Source organism: Thrips palmi, unplaced genomic scaffold (assembly GCF_012932325.1).
Source record: "Thrips palmi isolate BJ-2018 unplaced genomic scaffold, TpBJ-2018v1 HiC_scaffold_1, whole genome shotgun sequence".
In the NCBI taxonomy this organism is placed as follows: Eukaryota; Metazoa; Arthropoda; class Insecta; order Thysanoptera; family Thripidae; genus Thrips; species Thrips palmi.
Genome location: NW_023144620.1, coordinates 12,877,562 through 12,899,292, shown reverse-complemented (window position 1 = coordinate 12,899,292; position 21,731 = coordinate 12,877,562). Strand labels below are relative to the sequence as shown.

The window sequence follows — 21,731 nt, the reverse complement described above, 5'->3', positions numbered from 1 at the left end:
GGCGGCCTCACGCTCAAAAAACTGCAGTCCCGAGGCGAGGTGGAAGAAACGGCGCTAATTTAGACAAATTTCGAACCCCGCCGAGACTTGGGGGGACGCGGGCACACGCGCTGGGGGGACGCGGGCAACACGTGTGCCGAACGGAAAAAGAAACACAATCTTACTCCGTTTTCGATAGGCAGGAAACGCGGAAAAAATCCGCCACGCGAGTGTGCCAAGGGCGGCCGAGGGAAGGAAGGGAAAAAACGCCGGAATCGAGGAAAAAACGCGTGCAGGGGGTTCGAAAACCCGGGGACAACTGCACAGGGGTGCCCAGTCGCGGCTTGCATGCGTTTCCGGTTTTCTTAGCTTCCGTCCCGCCGCGCTGCCGAGGCGCCCCGCCCCGCCCCGCCCCGCCCCGCCCCTGGCCCGGGGACAGGTGGGCGACGACGGTGCGGGCGGCTGGCGGGGCGGCGGGGGTGGGGGCGCGCGGCGCTGCAGCCAGCCACCCCGACGGCGATACCCCTCGCGCCAACCCAGCCAGCGCCTCAAGGCTATTGCCAGTGCACCAGAGTCCCGCGAGCGCGGGGTAGCGCCTGCAGCGCCGATTGCATTCGACCGCCACGCCGGGCAATTGGCTAAACTGGCGACCAACATGACGGGGTGCTTGACGTGCTTGACGCCGTGCGGCGTGGCGGGGCGCGTCGCCCCCTGCCTGCTGCCCTCGGGCGGGGCGGGGCGGGGCGGGGCGGGGTGGGGCGAGGCGGGGCGAGGCGGGGCGCACGGCACGGCCCGTCCATATGCCCATACATCCCCGGGGTGCTGCGTACATTCACTGACCCCAGCGAGGGTGCGTCCAGCGGCCCGACGGCGCTCCTCGACTCGCTGTGGTCCACCGAGCTGACCCTCCTCCTCCCACTCACCCCACTAAGCAAGCCGACACGAAAAAAAGAAAGAAAGAGAGAAAAAAAGCAAACGGGAATCGCGCAGTTCGATTCATTTCCCCCGGCACGCTGCAGCGGGGCATTCCCCCACTCACTCGGCGCGGATACCCCGCGCCATTAGTGACGTCACGGCGTGCCAATGCAATCACCGGCGCCAATAAACCTGGAGCCTGGCGGCCTGGAGCGCGGAGTATCCGCAAAGACACTTCGGCCGGCACCTTGTCCGAGGTTAGTTCTACGTACGCGGCGACTCGTACGTGAAAAAAAGAGTGAAGAAAAAGCGGTAGGCAAACGCAGCGGGCCTACTCGCCATGCGCTAAACACAATCCCATGAAAGTAACGATCTGTTTAATAAACCAGCTCGCGCCGATGGTGGTCTCTGGCGGAATACACGTCGCGCGGTGAGAAAAAAAACACGGGAAAAACTGGCGACAAAACAAGGTTAGCACAGTGACAATCAAGCCAGTAACAATTTTTTTTCATAAACTTTTTTTCCCCTTCACCACCCTTATGAAACACTTCCGCGTCTGAAAAACCGTCTGTCCCATTGAAGGTCTCGAAGCGCAAAGGGTGGCGGTGGCGAGAGAGATGAAAAAGTGCACATCGCGCTTCGTTAGTGCGGGCCAGAAAAACAACAAGCTCGTATTCAAATCGTCATCCCCCAGCGTTTTCCTCAAACTGTGCGCGCCGCCCATTAAGGAAAAAACAATGGCCGTGTCCGAGGGAATACGGGAAGGAAGACGACAAGGATGAAAAAATTTACGTGGGGAGAGGAGGAGGAAGAAGAAGGCTGTGTGTCCCTCTCATTTCATATCTTCACCGTTAAAAATAAATTGCAAAATCCCAGAAAGTGCGTGACCGGCTCTGTCGGAAATTTCCAGAGGCTTCGTTCTCCAAAACAACATCTTTTTCGTACCATTCCTGGCGGAAACTCCTACTCAATAAAAACATTGCAGATTTTAGAATCCTCCCAAGGTCACGTCAATTTTTTTTTCGATCAAATTCTCCAGGACTTAACAAGATTTTTAGAAACAATTGCAACAGATTGACAGTCAAAAAGTTCTACAGGAATTTTTCGACATGTTCTGCAGGACTTTGCAAGATTAAAAAAAAAGTAAAAACAGTGTTTTACATGAAGCAATTGCAACATATCGACAGTCAACAAGTTCTCCAAGAATTTACATGAATTTTTTTCTCAACAGCGTAGTATTTGAAACAATCGCAACAGACTGACAGTCACACGGCGAAGTAATAAGGGTGGCGATTCATCACAAGACGGAGAGCGAAAGCCTCGGTCGGCGAAAGCGAGACGGAGACAGTGCGCTTAATTATTTTTTTGTCTCCGCGGCTCCGCGGCGGTGCTTCCCGCTGGATAAAAAACAAACACACGCGGGGTGAGAACGCCGGCCGACGGGCCGCGGGGTCATCGCGCATCTACCTGATCCGGATGAAGGTCCTTCCGGCCAGTGCAGTGCCGGCAGTGTCACCCGCAGACTGAGAGTCGTTTTCGTCGCTCTGTCTCTCTCGCACCCATACGAGACGCCCCATGGGTGCGAGAGTGACAGAGCGACGAGAACGACTCTCAGAATCAGTCTGCAGTGTCGCCGGCAGAGTCACCACCGGACGGAGTACGGAGTGAGGAAGCGGGCAACTAGTTATGCTGATAACGGTCTCATGGCCCAGGCCGCCACCTCTCCGCGGTCTGCCTTGGCCGTGCCTTGGCCGTGCCTTGGCCCTCCGTGACGTCAGCCGCGCAGCGCCGCGCTCCGAATCGGCGGCGAGGTTAAGGACGTAAGGGTGGCGGTCCATTTCGAGAAGGCTTTTCCGAATAAGCGTTGGCCCCGTCAGGCGTCGCCAGACTGCAGCCAGGGCCACGCCAACACTAGCACAATAGCTTTTATTGCCCCCCGACCGGGGAGGGGCAACGGCACCTCGCCTCCGGAGCTGGGCTCCGATGAGCAGCCGAGCAGTTTTGCTTGTCCGGCCAATCGGCTGGAATTTTTTAAGTCCGTGTTCATAGTACAATGACAATTTTTGACAACGCTACCAAAATGCTTGTCACGAAACGGTTCACATTTCAGTGTAGGTGTGAAATGCAGTTTGTCCTGCTTCGTCAAAATGATCGCTCGAATTCAAATTTTGCATGAATAGATCCAGAATTTTGTCCCGCGTGCATTGGTCATCGTTGCAAACATGTCAAGCGACGCGTTAGAAATTTGACTCTCTGGACTAGGCCAGGTAGTCGCCCCCTGTCTATTGTGTCGAGGGCCTCATTCCCTGCCGGCGGCTCGTCGCACCGAAGCGAGGATGGTGACAGGAGGATTTATTGCCCCTCAACCCCAGACAGAAATTTTTTGAACGGCCCGTTTTTCAGCGTCCAATTGGACAGAAATGGTTTTCTCGCAAAATCGCGGTTCCAATGGTACTTAGAAAAATAGTCCTGCGACAATTTTGACCGAAGCTTTGACCTCCCGTTTTGCAAAAGTTGGAGATGGCTCCGCACTGGCTGCAGTCCGGTCCCAGACGGCGCGCGGCGGCGAGGGTCTGGGGCTCGCATTGTTCCCCGGCCGGCTACCTGCAGCGGGGGCTGCTTCGGAAACAAGTCGATGCGAGAAAGACAAGACATCGCTTGTCTCTCTCTTCTGTTGAAGCGACTGCAAATTTACGTGATTTTCGGACCCAGGTTCCGGATGAACCGTTTGTTCCAGCGACTTGGAACTTTTTCCAATCAATAGAGGAAAGTCCTGGCTGTGAGGTAAAGGTTTTTCAACCTCCTCACTCTTGTAGTTTAGTCGCTGCGCACTACACAAAACTGTCCATTTTCAAGGCGTTCCAGGAGTCTTCCCTTGAACCCGATCACCGCGATATTTCTTTACATCATACCTGTGGTTGTCTTCTACAAGCATGCGCAATTTCACAATGCTCCTCCCATTGGTTCTCCCGGAACCTGGGTCCGAAAAAGGCGAAAAACGCACAATTTTCGAACTTGTAGGCATCGTTACGCCTAAACTAAGCGTCACAGAGGAAAACCGCTCGGCAGGATTAGAAAACACACCCAACACTATCAAATGCCGAAAAAAAATTTTTGCCACCCGTACGCCCTTAACGCCACAATTAGCAACGTTTCACCGAAATATCACGCCAAGGGCTGTTCCAAAAAAATATTCAAAGTGGAAGGAAGCCAGCCCGCTGCATTTGAGAAGACTTGCGTCACGGCTTACTTTCCAGGAGAGTGGGCCCTACCCTTGTAGAACAAATGAGTTCCGAAATCTGGCTAGGACGGTTCCAGAATCTTCCTTTCGCCTCGGACAGTTCCTTTTTACCTTCGGACTTGGCCGTAGTGAGTCCGAGTCCGAAGCGGACAGTTCCGGCCTTGGCCGCAGGGCGGCTTTGCGTCTCGGACTGTCCGGCAGAGTCCGATCGGCACCGATCCGGAGTGTCCCTGCCGATGCATTCGCGGAAAGGCCCGCCGGCCGGGCTGGCAAGAGGAGCTCTGTGATTGGTCGCCGAGGAGGGGAGCGTTAATCCTTCGGCAAGTCGGAAAGTTTTGGCCGCCTGCGCACGCCAAACGTCAGTCTCCAGCCGTCCTCCAAGGTGCACGCATCGCGTTTTGCCTGCGGCGCTCTGTCCTCTCGCTCCGCGCGCTGCGCTGAGTGCATGTTGGTTCCATGCGCTGCAGCCGCGCGCTGCGAACGAGGCAGTTTGACGGAAAATGTGGTTCAGTGGGATGTGTTCGCTGCTGGTCGGAACGCCAGTGACTCCGCGCTTGCTGTAAGCATCTCCACACTAAAGGGACGGGCCGTGAGAGGGTGAGAGGTGTGTTATTTTATTCGCCTCTCCCCGTTCACACTCGTCCCCTAAGTGCCGTCATCGGATATTAGATCGCACTGCTGGTTCAATACTTGTGATACGTGAACTTGGTTACGTTTCTTTTCCCGTGACGAACTTTATCTCGGAACCGCTTCCTTTAGAAATACTTCAACCAAGTGTGCACGACGTTGTTAGAATGTCAGTTGTTACAACGTAGGTTCGGATTCATTGTGAGTAGCAGGAGATCAGTTTCCCAAACAAAGGTTTAGAACACAGACCTATCTGTTATTTGTTGCTACAGTAATTAGTGTCCTTCATATGTGTAGCTGGTCAGGAAACTTATGTTTTGCTCATCACAAACCAACCCAAACCTTGGTTAACAACCAAATTTTCCCAAATACACTGTCAGCGCGCTTCAGAGCTTCTGCACAAGGAAGATGAGGTGAGGAGGGGACGGGGAAGGAGAGGGAGGGGGAAGGGGAGTGCTGGGGGGTGAGGGGAGGGGGGGGGGACGGGCGCAGGCTGTATTGGGGGGAAGGGGGGGGGGCTAGATCCTGTTCGGACAGTCCGAAATACTACCGCACGATTGTCACGGACAGTCCGAAATCACGCGGATTTTCAATATTTCGACCCGATTCTGGAACTGTCCGATGCAGCTTTCCGGACTGTCCGCCATCCACATTACGGACTGCCCGCTACGGCCGGTTTTCGGACTCAATCTTTTTTACAAGGGTAAGCTTTGTTCCACATACCACAAACTCTCACACAATTTTTCAAAAAAACCCTTTCTCAAAAATTTAGAAAAAAATTACAAAAAAAAAAGAAAGCGGTGCGATACTATGGGTGGCAGGCAGATGAGGAAAGAAAAAAGTTGAACCGAAAAAAATGTGATTCGGCGCACTGGTGGGACAATGCCGTGTCTGGTCGTGAAATCATTAGCCGGTGCGGAGATGAGCGAGCCTACGCAGTCAGGACGCAGTCCCTGCACTACCGGCTTTGTCTCACGGGCCGCGGGGCAGCCTGCCCTTGCCCTTGCCCTTGCCCTGCCCGGTGCAGGTCTCGTATGCAAAGCACTCCATCCCCGAAGAAGAAGGCTCTTCCACCCGGTGCATCATTTTTCCGCCAAAAAAAAAGAGAGGTGGTGGGACGACGATTTTTTTCGTCAAGGTGTGCGCGCGCTTTTGGACGGACGAAGATGGGCAGACCGGAAAGGTGTGCGCGACCAGGATAACTCTTTTTTAACGTTTTTTTTTCGGCCAGCTTTTGGTTTGGTTTTTTTTAATCAAACGAAACTCTTTTTTTTTCATTTCAAAAGATGGCTGTATATGTTTCTGAGCCCGCTTTATTGGCGAGCGATAGCGAGCCCATGCCGTGTTTGGGGGTACCAAAAAGTGACTGGTCGTGCGTCTGTCTGTGTGTCTGTAACTCACTCACGTTTCTCAGCAACTACCGCACAAATAGTTTCAAAATTTCGCACCGGAAGGCTCCTAAATCTCCCCCAGGGGGAGTTTATCTTATATTCACGATTACTATTGTTTGAAATATTCAAAACATCTTTTTGAATTAGATTCTTAGCGTGGTTAGGTTGGCAGTGGTTGGCGGCTCGTAGCAATTTTTCATACTTGCGGCCGCGACTCTCAAATACGGGACCTGGCAAAACATTGGCAAATAAAACAAACTAAAGAGCAGAAGGGCTTAGAAGTGAGTACGGTCATAGTTTTTCGATATTTTAGAATGATTGAAACCCCTCCGGAGTGTCAACTCAGTGAAACACGGAAAATGAAAGTGACAATTATTACGCGTTTTGTCCGTCCGTCCAGCCCCTCCCCTCCCCCGCTACAGGGGAAATGTTTTAGTCAGTGGAGTGTGTTTGATAATTGCAAGAATGATTTGGTCTTTTTAACCTTTGTGAGTGTATTTCCATTTATATTCTCAGACACTATATTTTTTAGTTGTTTGCTTTGCTCAATAACACTTAAAAAATATATTAATACATTCTATGAGTACAAACCAGATGCCAATCTTGCCAAAATAAATAGTCTTTGCTGACTCTTGGCACTGATTCTGGGAAAAGGCTTCATTGCAATGCTGTGAGTTTACTATAGTACTAACCTTAAAGAAAACCATATGATGAGTGAGTGTAGCGCATTCAAGGTTTGACATTGACATCAGATTCAATGAGACGATTCACTGACTTGGTCATATGATTTCATCAGACGATTCTTTTAACTTAATCATACATTGTCTGCGACAACTGGTAATTTGTGTTGGTCATGGTTTGAGTTGGCTTTTTTTTTTAATTTACTCAGAATGTTAGGTAAATACTTTTGCTAAACTGTTTCAAAGATTAAATAACACACCATGATTATCATTATGAATAAGATAAACTTGCGTTTAGCAATAAGTGGCCTCGACATTGGATTCTATGAAACGATTCATTGGATCTGACAGAAGGTCTTCTCCGTAAAGCAGTTGAAATCAGCCTGCCTGTAAATATGTCTCTTTTTAATTAATGCAGATAAATCAATATAGTTTAATCCACTAGTTTAAACTGAAAAGGGAGAAAGGCTTTTTAGGTATTACTAATAACATTGCGTATTCATAACTTCAGTAACAAGGAGATATCGAATGGTAATTGAAGTATTTGTGAATCGTATTAAGCAATTCAATGCTGGCTGTTAAATGTTACTCGACTGAGTAACAGGGTCAGGGTTCATGGTGCGACACCATGAACAGGAAACGCTCTTAAAAAACCTAACAACTGAAGACCCATACTTTCAACTAGAATTACATACATGATTTAGGACCAAAATTTCCTCGGTGTTTCATTGCTTCCTGCAGTATTTGGTGTGCTGATCACAAAAATGACTTCCAATTTCATCCCAGACCTTTACTTTTCCAAATATTGACCAATTTTGGACCAAAATTTTTACATCGAGTTTTACATAGTTTCCTGCAGTTTTTGGTGTGCTGATCACGAAAATGACTTCCAATTTCATCTCAGACCTTTACTTTTCCAAATATTTACCAATTTCGGACCAAAATTTTTACATCGAGTTTTACATAGTTTCCTGCAGTTTTTGGTGTGCTGATCACGAAAATGACTTCCAATTTCATCTCAGACCTTTACTTTTCCAAATATTGACCAATTTCGGACCAAAATTTTTACATCGAGTTTTACATAGTTTCCTGCAGTTTTTGGTGTGCTGATCACGAAAATGACTTCCAATTTCATCCCAGACCTTTACTTTCCCCAAAATTTACAAGACCAAACTTTTAAAATTGAGTTTCACTTTGACCCTGTATTGGCCTTACTTTGCATATATTCTTCACCATCTTCTACAAGAATACAGACGCATCGCTCGCCTACTACGCGCTCAAACAAAACGGCGCGTACCCCTAGTTTATTTGCTGCGAAAGAATTAATATGCATTTGGCTAAAGGTGCCAAAACGCACCTGGCCCACCTCAAAAGTTCAAATTTTTCTGAAATAATTATTTTTTGGTTTCTGACCGAGAGAGAGAGGAACCCGCATCTCCAGGGCCAAGAACGAACAACCAACCAAAGTGTAACCCAGTCGTACATCACAAACCCCGCGGCGCGTCTGCCTCGGGAGAAAAAAAAAACATCATTACGAAAAAAAATCGTATCATCGGTACGACGCATGGAGGCCCATGAGAAAGCCGACAGGGCTGCCCTCCCCCCCCCCCCTCTCTCTCTCTCTCTCTCTCTCTCTCTCACGCGCAGAGAGTGACTGGGCCGATCGAACAGGTATTAATGTCCGAATTATACGTCAAATTGTCGCTGCGCGACTTTACTCTCGTCATTAGACGCGTCACCATTTGCATGAGGAGGCTTCGACAGTCTCGCAGGAGACGGCCTCGGCGCTCAAGTGGAAGGGAGAAGGGTTGAGCGACGCGACGCGCATATCAAAGTCACCTGCCCGGAAATATTTTGGTCATTAGTCTGCTTAGAACTGCTCGGATTCGTCTTCATCTGCATACGACTGCGTCTTGGGCGCGACCCAAACCGCGAGGACCGCGAGGACCGCGAGCGGCGACGCATTATGCATCATTTATTTACTGTCAATCACCACCGGGACGGGATAATCACGGGGCGATCGATATGCGAAAATCCTCAAAACGGAACGTCATATTAGACTGACAAATGACGTCGTCGCCGTCACGGCGCCTCGGCAGTGCATCTACTCAAAAACACACACGGTAGCCGCAAGTTATCATCGCAGAGGGTTATGTGGCCGCGCTCTCGCAGTTCGCACAGACTGCCAGCCAGGCAAGCACCGGAGCACAGTGGGCCAGAAGACCGGTGCAGGCGGTCAAAATTCAGGAAGCGTTTTGAGCTCCAGAGTCGCTCACTCGAAACGAACGTGTGACCCCACCAATGAATTGCTCTCCGAACAAGGAATCCATTGATGGTTACACGGTCGTCGCTTCAATGCTTTGAACAACAACCAAATTTTTATTTGTAAAACAATAAAAACTTCCGCAAAAAAATTAATTTAATGCAAAAAAAACACGCATTTAAATTATTACATAAGGTCTAGGACCCAGATGTATGACAAAACAAACAAGCAGCTTCGAATTTTCACCCGAAAAAGTTTTTTCTTAAACCAAGATATTAAATAAACAATAAATCAATCGATGAAACAAACAACCTGTGATCGGGCAATAAAGGTACTGGCCCACCCCCGCCGCGCTAGCAGATTACGTACAGGGAAGTGAGGCCGCGCCGAGGGATGCATAGATCTGCCAACGCGTTTGCCAGCCATTATGCAAATCGAGGCAAAAATTGGGGGCAATTATGCAGATGGATCGCAGCAGTTTTCGCTTCAAAGTGTCAAGTTTCGTTTCCCCCTTTTCTTCCATCGCGGCCCCTGGCAATGGCAACAACAGCAATCGCGGCGTCTGACTTCGCGGTCGCAGCGGTGCGAGACTGCGAGACGGGCTGGATCACTTCATCAGGATGTCGCTGCTTCGCATTTCGGACTTCAACAGAACGCCCTGCTGGCTACTTATTCAGCCCGACACGCCTCTCTCTCTCTCTCTCTCTCTCTCTCTCTCTCTCTCTCTCTCTCTCTCTCTCCGTCTCAAACAGACGAACACCAGAAGCACGAAGGTGAGCGGTGCCACCAAAGCAGGATTCACATTGCCATTCAAGCGGCGGTGCGGATAGCAAATTCACATTGCGTTTCGTCGGCGCCAGCACCGCGTCGCGCGCAAAGCTCGGCACCGCTCGGCACGGCTGGCGAGCCTGATTGACATGTTGACCAGCGGCACCAGCATAGCACCAGCGGCACCAGCGGGCTAGAGTGTCATAGAAGTAGCCACGCGACAGCGACGCCCACCCCTTTGCCTGCCCTGGCTGCCTTGGCCGCGCCGCGCCGGGACGGGCCACCCCAATGGGCTCGCCAATGGGGTTGTAATGAAAGAGACGCGAATAATTCGCACAATCCTAGACCCGGGGAGGAGAGGGGGAGGCACCCCGCACGCGCACGCCGTGTGTGTGTGTGTGTGTGTGTGTGTGTGTGTGTGTGTGTGTGTTTAGTTTCCTTTGACACTCTCCTCGTGTTTTGGGTCCGCGTAACGAGCTCGCTACCGCCACCCCGGTCTTCTTTCTAGCGCCGAAATTAAAAGAACGCGCCTGGACACAAAGAATAGGCGCCGAAAATGCGACCCCGACGGCGCCCCTCTGGTCCACGGCCTGGCCGGCCGGACTCCTTGCTCACAATGCCACTGGAAAACTGGGTCACTCTGGAAAAGTAGCCGCAAACAAGAGTGGTGGGTGCGGAAAACTCACGAACGACCGACGAAAAAATAGGGTGAAAAAAGGTGGAGCGTCAAAACGAAAAACTCTCTTCCTAGCGGCGGCGGCCGAGCGCGCTTGGAGTGTCCAACGGGTCTTTTCGTCAACCGGGCCGCACCATGTTTAGCAAGTGCAGTGTCGCTGTCACTGCTCCCCTTTTCCTTCTCCTCCTCCTCCTCCTCCTTGTCTCGCTTTTTGTGCGCATTTTTTCGATCCTTCGGCCGCACGCCCCGACAGGAGAAATGGCATGCAAGAGGGAGGAGGGGGAAGGGGGACGCCTGGCAGAAGCGCTGGCCATAACTGATGCTGACAAAGTGGGCGTAAGTGTATACATAATTTGTCTTCAAAGGGAAGACATATCGACAGGCAATACCCATTTTTCCCTCTCCAGCCGCTCCGGTCGGCCCGCCGCGGCCCGCCGGGGAATCAGTCACGAGTGCCAATGCCGTCTTGTAATGGACTGTCGCGCGGCCCGGCGTCGCAGGGCGTCGCGTCGCGGCATATCCATACCCAACATGGCCAAACTTTTTTTTGTACATCGCCAGACACCTTCATTGAAAAAGGAAGCCTTTTTTTTTTCGTCGCAGACGTCGGCCCGTTTCGGCTTTCGCAGACGTAGGCCCGTTGCCATTGAGTCCTGTGCACAGTGGGGCAGAAGGCCGGCGGTCGAAACTCTGGACGCGTTTTGAGCTCCAGAGTCGCTAAATGGAACTCAACGGAACGTGTGACCCCACCAATGAATTCCTCGTTCGGAGAGCAATCCATTGGTGGGGTCACACGTTCGGTTCGAGTCCCATTTAGCGACTCTGGAGCTCGAAACGCGTCCGGGATTTTGACCCCCCGCTCCACCGGTCTCCTGGCCCTGTTGTTGCAGTAGCCCACGTCTAACACGGCCAGGGCCTCGTACCCGTCGCCGCGGGGCGCTGCTGAGGTACCCAAGCCCGGACACCCTGCCGCACCCCCCGCAGGCCATCCCGCAGGCCGACCTCGAGGATGCCGCTGTCTCTCACGCCGCGCGCCGCTCCTCGCACCAAATTCCGTCCTTAATCCTACTTATACAAGGCCGAGTGATTTTCCCTTCCCCTTCCGCTTCCGAGTTCCAGTCTCTCGACTTCTGCGGCCGCGGATCCGCGCCGCGAGCTGTACCAGTATTATGGTAATGCCCTCCAAAATTCAAACACGCTTTTTTTTTCTCATCTCAAATTGTATGTTGTTTCTTTTTGCGCCAAAAAAGTGCCGAAAAAACAAGCAGCAAATCGTGGAAATGAAAACTATCGATTACACACTCGTCGGTCATGCCTCCGTGAGTGGCAGTGGCTGCAATGCCAGTGCCGTTTGCCGTTCAAGGAGCGTCGTGCTACGCAGTGCAACGGACCCGGCCGCGGGGGCCGCAGGCACAAGGCCGCGGGGCGCAGTGCTGCACCGACAATGGGACACTTTTGGCGGGAAAGGGCGACGCATCGCTGTGCGAAGTTGTTTCAGCGACCCCCTTCGCCTCCAAGGTGCGGAGCGCGATATCCACGCGCCAAATCAACCGGAAGGCCTGCATGCGCGCACCGCGTGCACCTCGGCGTGCACCGGGCCGACGTCGCCGACGACGCTACGCCCCGAGGGCAGCAAGGCAACCTCGAGGGCAACCTCCTTCCCTTCGACGCACAGTGGGCCAGAAGCCCGGTGGATGCGGCCAAAATCCCGGACGAATTTTGAGCTCCAGAGTCGCTAAATGGGACTCGAACTGAGCGTGTGACCCTACCAATGGATTCCTCGTTCGGAGAGCAATCCATTGGTTCAGTGCCTGCCAGCGTCGACCGCACTGCAATTTTCCAAAGTTCGATTTCTTCGAGGCTGCCGCTGCTGCCCTCTACCGGCGGTTAGCCCAATTGGTCACACCGAAGCTCATCAAGCTCTTTATTTCTCGTCCTGAAACAATCAGGCCTTGAATCAGGCCGGGCGGCGGAGCGCGAGCGAGAGAGAGGGAGACAGGCAGATGCGGTGGTCCTTGTATCACCTGTGGGCGTGCCGGCGTGCCGGGCGGGGCGCAAATCCATTCATTTCAGTCAGTCAGACCGGCCAAGGTTCAAATCCCGACAGGCACACACCCTTTTCTTTATTTTTTGTCCAGTCAAAATGATCGAACTTCGTTCCACTGCATTGCCGGTTGCTTTGGACTGATATTCAAAATTCCCAGCACACACTCATCGAACTTTTAATCCTTTCTTCGACAGTCGCTTCGCGGGCCCAGTCGGCGGTTCCCATGGCCCCACCCCGTCAGTGGCGGCCCGTCAACGATATGCAGGCGGGAAAAAATATCCGCAAACACCGCGACGGCCACGAGGACATAACGCACACAAATCACGCGCTCGAGGGGCGGGGCGGGGCGGGGCGGGGCGGGGCGGGGCGCGGTCGCATCTGCATGCGGCTCCACACAATACGTAATGCGGTCATCCCAGCGCGAGGCACGTCCCGCTCCTTCCCGATCACCCATTAAGACACTTCTGTTTGCACTCTGCATCATATCCGGCAGCAGCAGCATCCTTTCGGGGGACCTGTCGCCTCACCTCGTGCTGGCTTTGCGCAGCGCTTTGCATAATCCAGCGCGGAGTTCGTCTTTCGCCCGACCTCTCTCCGCCCAAACGTTAAATTTTCGGAAACCGCTGCTGCTCGTTGTACGAAGTTGGCCGGTGTCGGTCCACATCAACACGCGGACGGCCGAAGCCACAAAAAAGCTGGGCGCCTTTCTCTCTCTCTCTCTCTCTCTCTCTCTCTCTCTCTCCTGTAAATTGAAAAACAATAACATTTACTGCCACTGCATGCACAAATTTGTGACAAAAATTTGACTCATTCCCCAGTTTTAATTGAAATTAAAAACATTAATTACTTTTCTAAAACTTAAAAACTCTCTCTCTCTCTCTCTCTCTCTCTCTCTCTCTCTCTCTCTCTCTCTCTCTCTGCGCGGCGTGTCGTCACGGAAAGTTTATCGCCGCTATCGGATCGCGGTCGTTGGCATTCGCGGGGCCGCGGACGAGTTGGCCATCGGACGCCGTTCCGCCATTTCTCCGACAGGCTCGCGGAGCACAGCCGGCCGCGGGCCGATGCCGAACAGTGCTTTGGTCGCTCTGTCCCCCTCGCACTCGCTGCGCCTCGCGGAAGGGCGCGAGAGAGACAAGGCGACGCCGACTTCGGCCCTCTTGGCGACAAAGTCACCGAAACGTGCTGGTTTCTGTTTCTCACGATCAAGAGGCCTTTCTCCGACCGGCAGCGGCCCGCTCCGCCGCCGGGGCCATAAACTACCAGATTGCAACTCCAGATTTAAATTAGCCAAACATTTGGGTTTTAAAACGCCAGATGCGTCACGGTACGGTTCGGAAATTGGGACACATTTAACAGCCTGGCGCTGTCCGTTGCGCCGTCTCGGCTGGGATGAGGCAAACGGACGAGGCGGCCGGTTTTTTCATTGTCTTCGTAATCTCCAACCCTTACGCTCACACCCTGACCATTTTTTTTGTCTTACTGCATTGTCAGTGCGCATCGTAGTGATATCTGCATACGAGTAAGACACAAGACGTCTCCCAGGATGCTTTTTTTTCGCTTTCGATCCAGCCTTACAAAATTTTTTTTGTAAACTCTTTTTTTTTCACTTAGCTGGGTTCCGGTCTCCATCGTTGGCAGATGAGTTTGATGGCTAACGTTCTTCCCGGAACACAACGCATACACGTAGACTCATGGTTTACTAAATATCCACTCGTCCCAACACATATACTGTAAGTGTTCTGAACAATCAGATTGCAGCCTCGGATAAGTTCAGAGTTTAAAGTTCCAAAAATTTAGATACAAGATTTAAAACATTTAGTATTTAAAAAAAATTAAAGTCTCAAAATTTTAAAAAATTTAGAGATTTTAAAGTTTTAGAAATTTTGAGGTTTTAAAATTTTAGAAATTTTGAGGTTTTCAAATTTTAGAAATTTTGAGGTTTTAAAATTTTAGAAATTTTGAGGTTTTAAAATTTTAGAAATTTTGAGGTTTTAAAATTTTAGAAATTTTGAGGTTTTAAAATTTTAGAAATTTTGAGGTTTTAAAATTTTAGAAATTTAGAGGTTTTAAAATTTAAAAATTTTGAGGCACCAGATGCTTTACGCAATGGTTCGTCTCGCTCCTCAGCCTAACAAGGACCAACGGCGAAGACGACCCGCGAGGACCCGTGCAAAACGAAAGGCAGAGAGAATGCAAACACGGACGACACTCATATGCGGTGAAGACGCTCCGTTTTAATGTCCTCCGCCAACATAAATACCGCCGCTCTCCTCCCCGTCACCGCGCTCCTCGGCCAGCCCGGCCCGGAGATCATCATTTTTTTTTGTTTCATCCCCCCGCGCCGCACCCTCAGGTTTTACTACCATTTCTTCTCGTCCTCCGCGTATGCAAAAGCGAGAGCGGCCTAATCATATGCGCGCCTAAGACAAACGCGGCCTGGGAACTTTTTTAGTGGGATGCTCCGCGCGAAGACGATGCTCCCCGAGTCCGCGGCCGCGACGCCGCGACGCACAGCGGGGGGAGCAGGTGCCTCAAGGGGAAGGGGTTAGCCGACACGCGGCCCGACTTCGCTCGGCTCGGCTCGGCTCAGCTCGGCTCGGCTTGGACCCGATCGGTCACAGCAGAGTCTAGAGTCGGTCCAGCAAATGGCTTGGCCTTTTACTTTTGGAGACAAAAAAATGTTCGATTGAAAAAATAAAAGAAGGGATAAAAATCAAAAGTAATTTTCTTCAGCGGCGTCATTTTGTAAGACTTCCGGGTGTCAAATTGGGCAGCGCGCAGCCCTCGTGCATGCGTTTTTCTCATGGCTGCTGCAGTCGCTGCCGCCGCGCTACGCAATGCGTGGACCGGCCATCCGGACAGCATTCCCATAAGTCCGCCTTTTGTTTTTAGACGCGCTGCACTAGAGACAAAAGGGGATGAAAAAAGAGACGAAACGTTGGAAAAGAAATTAAATAAAAAACGGCGGCCGTCACGGCAAAAAGGACCGCTCACTTCCTTTATCTTTCTTTGAGACATTAAAGAGGACCGAAGGGAAAGGGGTGAACGGGGTGGCGGCCGAGCCCTGGGTGTACCTGTGCCCTGAGGGTAAAGAGAAGAAGCATCCCTTTGCATTTTTTCTCTCTCTCTCCACCCTTTGTCTGCCTTTGACCGCCAGGTCCTTGGAAAACACCTAATTTGCATGACTAACCCTTCTCTAGCCCTGGGTGACCCCACCCCTCCTCGGCCACTGCGTCCGGGTTCACCTGAGCCGCAGCCTCCCAGCGCGTGTGTGCACGAGTGTGTGTGTGTGTGTGTGTGTGCGTGTGTGTGTGTGAGCGTGTGTGTGTGAGAGAGAGCGTGTGTGAGCGTGTGTGTGAGCGTGTGTGTGAGCGTGCGTGTGACCCGCCGAGTGCGGCTTGACCACCTCAATGCCAGCTACTCTCGTCCAGTCATTAGCGAGCTGGCCGTCCAGAACGTTGCCAGGAAAACGCCCAAAATCGTCCGTCCGCGCGAGCTTCGCTAGCTTCCGGTCCGAGCGCTGTGGAAGCCCGGCGGACGCGGAAGGAGAAGAAGATGCCCACCCGATTAGCATAGCAGCATCCCGCTTTGTTTCAGAGACGGGTTCTCGGTAAACACGACGTTGTCTCTCTCATTTACATGTCGTACGCGCTTCGCGCTGCTTCGCGCTACTTCGCGCCGCCCAGGTAGTGCCATCACCCGTTTGTTTTCGGTCATGGGAATTTTTTTGAGCCGCGAGTCACCAAGGCGCGGAAAAAAGAGGAGGACGCGCAGACTCTGAGGTTTTAAAAAAATGTCCGCTCACCCCGCGCCGCCGAGTCTCGCTACGTATGCAGCGTCAGGGGATGGAAAAAAAAGAAAGGGGTAACCGAATTCGGCCCCAGGCTAGCGCAGCACAGTGTACCAAGAGATTTTCTCCATATCACCAACGAAATTCGTCAAAATATAAGGTACAGTGAATTCTTAATGTTATGAAGTCAGCTGCACCACCATATATGCAGCATTTTCATCATAATATGGAGAATGTTCACTGTACAACATTTAGAGTGTGAGTCACCGGGCGGGCATAACCTCAGATTCATATTCTTCAATTGGGACACAAACGAGGAAATTTTCTAGAAAAATGCATGACTTGCCGTCTTAATTAACACATGAGGTCACCAAATGGCAAAATTATAGTGCACAAAATCAAAATGTTTTTAAAAATGATTCGTTCGATGTTGTTGAAATTTTGGCGTTTAAAGTCACAATAACATCAAAATAACAAAGACTGCGCCTTTTTCACGTTTGTTGGGATGTTGTTGGTTCGAGTGTCGCGGCATGCCTGGCGCCACTTCCTGGCTCGCTGGCAGTCCAAACTCGAGGAAACATCGCGCTATCTCCGTCTGAGAAGGTCGCGAAACGCTGAATGGTATCGCCATCGCGGCAAGCGCACGGGGCGCCCGGCACGCGTGCGGTTTGCGCCGAGCCGACGCAGCACGCGTGACGTCACAAGGTCGCCCCTGACCACCTCAACAGCAAACTCGTGCGAAAGGGAATGTCACGTTAAAAAAGGAAAGGCAAAAAAAAAAAGACTTCTCCTGGACTTTTTGTACGCGCTCCTCCCTCCGACCACTTTTTTCGGCTCCAAATCTATAAAAAGCAAACGCGAGGTGAAATCGCGGCACAGCAAGTGGCATTGAGAGGGTGTGTGAGCGCGCACTTTTTTTTCCCTCGCGTCGTTCCACTCTTTTTTCGCGATGTTTTTTTCCGCCTCCACAGCGGTCCCTCGGCGCCGGCCCGCGACACACACACCCACTGAGTTCATCGTTCGGAACAGCTTCAAAATATTACATCAGACGCGTAACAGCACCGGGGACATCGACCCCCGGGGCCTTGCTTTTATTTCCTTAGATGCCGCGCCACTTTCTGCTCCCTCCCTTTTTTATTTTTTTTTATTTTTATTATGTACGCGTTGTCCGCCATTCTTCCTCGTTCGGGCGCCGCGCTTTCCGGGCATCGACAGGTGGCACTTCACTATCCAATCACGAAATTACGACGCAAATATCAGGTACCAGGAATGTGTCTCTTCGACGGTTTTGATACAAACATGAGGGTTTTGTTTTGTTCGCGGCACCACAACGAACATGAGCACGAAAGGCCGGTAAAACAAACGAGCTGAGTCTGCGCGCCACTTTTCCTTAATCCAAACTCGACCAGACTCATCCGATTTTCCGCGGGCGACAATGCGAATCCATTACGGTGTGTCCCCGCAAAGCGCTGCACGGCGCTGCAGAGCGCTGCAAAGCTCGCCAAAGCCAGTAATGACCTGTCACAACTCCATCGGCACAAAGCCGACGAGTTTGGCGCACCTTCCTTGACAACGTGGAGACGCGCGGAAAGGGGTGAGGAGGGTGCAGTTTGCAATGGTCGGGCCGCAACAAACTCCAGCGAGGCGCCCCCCGCGGATGGCTGGAAAACCTTTCAGCGAGGTGCGCCCAGTCCGAGCAGAAACACAAGAAGAAAAGACAGAGAGAGAGAAAAAACTTTTCAAGTAAGCAGCTTCGTGTGGCTGTGGCGATATACTGCAGAAAAGTTGACACCGCAACCGCACAGCATCCCTCTATGCAAAGCAAGGGCTCATCAATGGAAGGGCCGCGCTAAAGGCTGCCTAAAGGGTTGGAAGGGCTATATATAAAGACGGCGGCTTTGACAAAAAGGGATCCCAACCCAAGGGAACCCCCGGAGACAATAAAAAGAAGTCTCAGGTACGCCTCTTTTATTTGAGCGGGCGAGAGGGAGAGAGAGGCTCCGAAGAGCCGCGAAGAAGAGGTGGAAAAAAAAGGTCGCCACCCCGCGGGCTCGCGCCGTCTTCGTCGCACTCGGCGCGGACCGCCTGCCGCCGCCTCTGTCGCACTCGGAAGGGAACCGAAGGGCACCGAAGGGTTGGGACTTGACGAGCGGATCAAAATGTTTTCGTGTAATTACTTATTGAAGACGGTCATTGTGAATCGGCGATCAATAGGTGCATGCGATGTGTGCGCCGTGTGTGTTTTGTCGGTGGTGTGATATCGGATTCGATCGAGTATCTTGGCCTTTGTGGCGTGGCGTGCCGTGCCGTGCCGTGCCAGACACGGCGCGGCTCGCCACGGCCAGGCCGTGTTTATGCAAGGATGCGAACCGGCGGCCACGGTCGGCCACGCGCACGTATTGTGCATGACTCTTTGTATGTTCGCCACTTTATGTTTGCGATTACGTCTTATTGAAAGGTCCTGGCACATTTTATTGAGTCATAGATAAGGGACGTTTAAGTGTTGCGCCAGCCGCGTCGCTCCGCGTCACGGCGGCCAATGTCGTTACGCTTTACGATTTCGTCGCTGGAAACCGCTAAGCGCTGCGACGCCACGGCAGTGGTAAATTAAAAACAAAAAAACTGTTTTTTCGTTGTTTTTTTAACCAGGTACGTGCGTTTAAAAACCAACAGGGCAGGTTCTGTATTTTTTCCTCCCCTTCCCTCGGCCGTTCGCCCCGGGGCTTTCCAGGCCGCCCCAGGGCGTTCCGGGGATGCGTACTCACTATTTAATTCAGCTTCCCTGATTGAAAAACACTGCGATGCGACGCGGGAAAGTATCGCGCGACCATAGGGAACCGAGTTCCGGTGTGGTGGTCGGTGGCGGTGCCCCGAGGTGCCCCGAGGTGCCCGAGGCCAAGGGGTGCGCCGAGCGCCCCCCGCCTCCCCGAGGCCGCCGAGGACGCCGTCGTGGCGGGAGGCCCGCCAACCACCGCCGCGCACAGCAGCGCGAAGCCACGGGGACCCACACCGCGCTTCGTTGCTCTGTCTCTCTCGCACTCCTTCGAGACGCCCCATGAGAGCGAGAGAGACAGAGCGACAAAATGAGCGCTCGGAATCGGACCGCCAAAGTGTCGACATCTCTCATTGTTTCAACCCGGTCGCCATCTCGTATGGCCCGGTTGCCACACACCTCCCTCCCTCCCTCCCTCTCTCTCTCTCTCTCTCTCTCTCTCTCCTCTCTCTCTCTCTCTCTCTCTCTATCTCTCTCTCTCTCCGCAAGTCAAGGGCTGGCTTCAAGTTTTCGGCAGGGGCACGACGGCGCACCTCCGCGACGAAGCTATGGCGACGACGACGCGGCGTACCAAATGGCTGCGATCGATCAATCGAACTCGAAGGAGACGCGACGGCCTATTTGTCCACGCCAGCGGGCTCATTTGCATCGACTTGCATCTTTTCGGCTCGGAGGCTCGGCGGGGCCGATCGACTAATCTCCATGCGACAATGGGTGGGATTGATAGTTGCATCGCACTGCTCTCGTTTCAGGCTGTGACTTTCAAAAAGAGACCGCGTCACTTGTATAATCCTCACCAATTGTAAAACAAGAACAAATAAGGCTACTTCGTGCCTAAAATGCGCCTGACAAAACTGGGCTAAAAAAAGCATTTTCTATGCCCATTGCAATGCTAAATAATCATAAAATACAATATTTGAAAAACAAATAACTTAAAAACGCAGAAATGTTATTGAAGAAAGCCGGTTGATAAGAAATAGTTTTCAGAAAAGTTAAGAACAGACATTTGTGTTTTGAGCTCCTGAGTCGAGAAACGGCACTCGAACTAAGCATGTGACCCACCGATGGATTCCTCGTGCGGAGAGCAATCCACTGCAAGGGTCACTAGTTTTCGGTTCGAGTCCCTTTTAGCGACTATGGAGCTCAAAACGCGTCTGGAGGTTTTCAACCGCCTCCGCCGGTCTTCTGGCCCACTGTGAGGTGCCCCGCGGCAACGCGTAATGGAAGCCCTTGCCTCATTTACGCGTCCGCGCCGCCTTAGCAGTGCATTAGCATGGCTTCCTCCGTCCAGGTAAAGACAGTCCCGGACCGATCGCCGCTGAAAACCGTCCCAAATTGGCCAGTGATTAATAGTTTGATGGAAAGGCGATGGTAAGTAGGTGTGGGTTTAGAGACGAGTTCCGGATCAATTTTCGCCCTAATTATGACAGGCGGGCCCCGTCGTGTGCACTGCCAGTGTGCCCGCACCGTGGGAGCAGCGGCTGCAGTTGCAGTGCAGGCTCAAGACGGATCGTTACCGGCCGAGCACTGCGCGTCGCTCTGTCTCTCTCGCACTCGTGGAGCGTCCCGTAAGGGTGCGAGAGAGACAGAGCGACGGGATCAGTATGCTGCGCGCCCGCTGCATGTCATTACAGCGCCGGGTTTCGGAAATTCGTCAAAGTCGTCAAGCCTTTCCGCACCCAGGATGCACCCAGGAAGGACAGGGCGCCGACAACGCCGCCCTCGCACCTCGTTCATCTCGTCACGGCCAAATTGTGGAAACATACCTTTGTCGCTCACAGTGTGCCAACCCGACCAAACACACAGATTCAGGTTCACTTTGGCGGTGCGGTGCATTGCTATTGCATAGCGGGGGCAGTGCCGTGACCAATCGCAACGCGCAAACACACATTGCAGTGACAAAGGCCGCTTCCAGGAAGACACCCAGTTAGTAGTTCGAACCGCCAGTGAGGTGAGCGCTACGCTGCGCCACTCTCGGCATGTCCCGACAGCAAATCCATCCCAAACAGGCATAGAGCGGTCGGTCGGTGCGGTGGTCGCAGGCATAACACACAGCTGCAGCGACAAAGGAAGATAAAATTAAAGTGAAATTTCATTGATTCTCTCTTAGTTGTAATAAAATGGCAGAACAATCCCGAAAAAGAGTGTCATTAAGAACAGAACACAAAAGCAATGCAGTTGAACTATAGCAAAAATTTTGAAACTAAAAGGGACTTCTCCGAAATGTCGTGTCGCCCCGCTGCTTTGATTTTGGAGCGGCAATGTCAGGGCCAGGGCCTCGGCCAGGGCAGTGACCACTCCCATGACGCAATACGGCATTCAAGGAGGCGAGACAAAACCCCGGAACACAACTAAAGCGCGCACATCGAGCATCGACCCCCAACCCTTACGGCGGCGGGGGCCGGCGGTCCCGGCGGGGCCCAGGAAGGCCGTTGACCTGCCCCAAGAAACCCATAAAACCCGTCCAGGCTCGCAGACCCTCGCCGCGCGTGCGCCCCCGCAGCCCCGCACAGGCCCGCGCAGCTCCCGCCGCGGTCCTGCGATGCCTGCGATGGCCCACAAAAGGAACACCGCCATAAAA

The 21,731-nt window shown here is 52.4% G+C and overlaps 1 protein-coding gene across 1 annotated transcript in view; it reads right to left on the bottom strand.

Moving 5' to 3' along the window:
* Positions 1-21,731, bottom strand: part of LOC117645576 (zinc finger protein rotund-like) — a 38,139-nt gene that overhangs the window by 15,477 nt on the left and 931 nt on the right. The window lies entirely within an intron of this gene.